This window comes from Cebus imitator, unplaced genomic scaffold, assembly GCF_001604975.1.
Source record: "Cebus imitator isolate Cc_AM_T3 unplaced genomic scaffold, Cebus_imitator-1.0 Scaffold457, whole genome shotgun sequence".
In the NCBI taxonomy this organism is placed as follows: Eukaryota; Metazoa; Chordata; class Mammalia; order Primates; family Cebidae; genus Cebus; species Cebus imitator.
The window spans coordinates 492,486-496,443 of NW_016107772.1; positions in this window are offsets into that span (position 1 = coordinate 492,486).

Below are 3,958 nucleotides of genomic sequence, written 5' to 3' on the forward strand. Positions count from 1 at the left end.
AGAGACGGGGTTTCACCATGTTGGCCAGGATGGTCTTGATCTCTTGACCTCGTGATCCACCCGCCTCGGCCTCCCAAAGTGCTGGGATTACAGGCTTGAGCCACCGCGCCCGGCCTCGGTGTCCTGTGTCTTAGCTGCTCCAGCCATGACTAAAAGGGGCCAACATAGAGCTTGAGTTGTGGCTTCAGAGGGTGCAAGCCCCAAGCCTCAAACTTTCAGGTGCTGTTGGTTCTGCGGGTGCACAAAAGATAAGAATTGAAGTTTGGGAACCTCTGCCTAGATTTCAGAGGATGTATGAAAATGCCTTGATGTCCAGGCAGAGGTGTGCTGCAGGGTTGTGGAACCCTCATGGAGAACCTCTGCTAGGGCAGTGTGGAAGGGAAATGTGGGGTGGTAGCCCCAATACAAAGTCTGTACTCGGCCGCTGCCTAGTGAAGCTATGAGAAGACAGCCATCATCCTCCAGACCCCAGAATCATAGATCCACTGACAGCTTGCTCCATGTGCCTGGAAAAGCTGCAGACAATTCCAACCCATGGAAACAGCCAGGAGGGGGTTGTGCCCTACAAAGCCACAGGGGTAGAGCTGCCCAAGACCATGGGAACTCACCTCTTGCATGACCTGGATGTGAGACACAGAGTCAAAGGACATTATTTTGGAGCTTAAAAATTGGACTTCCCCGCTGGAGTTCAGACTTGGATGGGGCCTGTAGCCCGTTCAAGTTTAGGCCAATTTCTCCCATTTGGAGAATGGACTAATCTAGTAGCCTATAGGCTACAGGTGGCAGATCATTGTCCTCAGAGAATTGGAAAGCAGGCTGGTAAGGGAGCTAAGCCGTGGAGAGGAAAGCAGTCAGGTGGGTCAGACAGAGCAGTGGGGCCAGGATGGTCTAACATCCTTGGGGATTCACCTGTCTGGAGTTGCAAGTAACTGGAAGTTACTTGGCAGTGGGCATTGCCCGAGGCAGCTTCCAAAGGAAAGGGGCTGTGTCCAAGCACACATCTGGGGCTGCTGCTTCCACAGCTGCCCTGCCTCCCTTGTGCAGTCTGAAAGGAAACTCTTTCCCTCTCGACTTCTGCTGTTTCATCAGCAAAATGAGGCCCTGGGGTAAATGCACTTCCACAGCCCAGCTGGGCTCTGGCATGCCATGGTCAGCCTTGGCTGTGCGAGTCAAGTTCCAAGACCCCAGTGGATACCTAAAACTGCTGTTAGTACCAAGCGCTATATATACCTTTTTTTCCAAATATGCAAACTGTGATAGAGTTTATCAATTAGGCACAGTAGGCGATAGCTACAATAACCAATAATAAAGTAAAACAGGCCGGGCTTGGTGGCTTATGCCTGTAATCCCAGGACTTTCAGAGGCTCAGGCAGGAGGATTGCTGGAGCACAGGAGTTCAAGACCAGCCTGGGCAACATAGTGAGACCTCATCTCTATATTAAAAAAAGAACAATTATTAACAATGTAATGCAATAAAATTTGGTGAATGTGGTCTCTTTTCTCTCATGGCCACACCAGCAAGATGCCTCTAGGTGGGCTGCCCTCCTTGCCAGCCCCCAGCTTTTCTTGGGCCAGGGGGACAAATAGGGCAGTGGGTCCAACAGCTGAGGGCCTACTCTGTGCTGGCCACTAGAAGAACCCCTGAGCTTGGGCCTAGCACTCACTGTGCCTATGAGATGTATCTCTTTTATCCCTGATGGCAGTGTCCCTAGGCCAGCCACGGTGGGGCCTGGCAGCTGCTCCTGCCCACAGAACTGCCTCAGCTCCACCGCTCTGCTTTCCTGGCATGGAGCAATTAGGCTCTGGCACATGGCACCGCCCTCAGCTATTTACTAGGGACACTTCCATCCACCTGTCACTTACTCCATGTAGGGCAATGCCCCAGCATCCCTATGTCACAGCAGGGAGGCTCAGCATGAAGCAGCCTCACCACCCACAGGCAGAGCTGCAGGAAGAGCAGGGAGGACTCCGCCTTGGGGAGTTCATCCCTGAATGGGGTGGACATGATGGGACACAATTCTCTGAGGGATGCCAACTGTGACCTAAAGAGGGAGCCAAGGAAGCTTCATTGAGCGCCACCTGTGTGGCGTTTTTGTTTTTTTTTTAAGACGGGGTTTCGCCATGTTGGTCAGGCTGGTCTTGAACTCCTGACCTCAGGTGATCCTCCCTCCTTGGCCTCTAAAGTGCTTGGATTACAGGTGTGAGCCACCATGCCCAGCCCATGCTGAGCATTTTAATGACCTCACCCTGCAGTCTGTGATACAGTGTCATGTCACCCATTTCACAGGGGACAACACTGAGGATCAAAGCCTAAATGCCTTGCCAGAATGTGGCAGAGAGGGGGTTCGAACCCAGGCTGGTTAGACTTTGCAGCCCAGTGTTTTTTTTTTTTTTTTGAGACGAAGTTTCGCTCTTGTTACCCAGGCTGGAGTGCAATGGCGCGATCTCGGCTCACCGCAACCTCCGCCTCCTGGGTTCAGGCAATTCTCCTGCCTCAGCCTCCTGAGTAGCTGGGATTACAGGCACGTACCACCATGCCCATCTAATTTTTTGTAGTTTTAGTAGAGACGGGGTTTCACCATGTTGACCAGGATGGTCTCGATCTCTTGACCTTGTGATCCACCCGCCTCGGCCTCCCAAAGTGCTGGGATTACAGGCTTGAGCCACCGCGCCCGGCTCAGCCCAGTGTTCTCTCACTGAACAAGGTGCTTCTCCCAGCAGCCGACCAGAAAGTGAACATTGAGCCTGAATCCAATCATTGGTCTGGATAGGTGGCGGGTTTTGGCTCCTGAAACAGCCATGATGTCTTGTCTATAGTGAAGACCCCTAGAATCCATTCTGCCCAGATTTCCCCAACTGTTCCCCCTGGGCCAATCCTGTACCTGTAGGTAGCAGGGACAGGCTGGAGACATACCCAGGGCTGTGCCCCAGGCAGGAAAAATACTGAACTCAGTCCTGACCCCATGGCTCTGAACAGGTCCCCTCCCTCTCTGAGGCTGTTTTCCAAATGCAAGCAGGGCACAGTCCCCAGGCCTCTTGAGGTCAGCCCCACTCACGCTGTGACCCTGACCCTCCCCACCTCAGAGACACCAGCAGGCAGCAGCCCCCGCCCTGCATGCCTCACCTGAGGACTGGACACAGCAATATTGGAAAGTGTGCAAGGGCACCTCAGCTTCCATCGGCTGCTCTATGCATGTTTGTTAAATAAACGCAGATGACTACATTAACAGCCACTCAGACACAGTGAGCTCCAGCCTCTCCCTGCGTCAAGGTGCACGCCAGACCCTAAGCTCAGAATTCTTTGCTGTTCTTGGCACACATCAAGTGAGTTTCCACCTCCAGGCCTTTGCCAGTCCCTCCGCAGGGCCTGCCAGGCAGCCCCTCCTGTCCCAAAACATCACTCTACGAAGCCTTTGCTCGGCCCCAGCTCCCACAGCACCCTACACATGAGGATGCTCACCCCACTGCGATGGGCACTGTCACCCTGCAGACTGAGAGCTCCTCAGGGCCAGGTCTCCCAGACAAGGTCCCCTCAGCAGGGGTGCATGCGCCCCACCCTGCCTGCATCTCACAAGGTGCATGGGTGCGTTTGGAAAACACTGGGCGCAGCAACATGAGCCATGGGTCTCCACGACAGGACGTCCCACAGCCTTCAGTGTGTGTAGGTCCCCAGACAAATGCTGATTTTTACAGTATGTCCCCACAGACTGCTCTGTTTTGAGATATCTGCTAATAAGTCTCACTGCTTGTGTTCCACTGGAGCAATCTGAGGAAGCCTGTTCCCCCTGGGTAGGGCGGGGAGGCATCTGTCCTACACTAGATGAGCTCCGGGCAGCCTTTAAGAAACCCCATCACGGCCGGGCGCGGTGGCTCACGCCTGTAATCCCAGCACTTTGGGAGGCCGAGGCGGGTGGATCACGAGGTCAAGAGATCGAGACCATCCTGGTCAACACGGTGA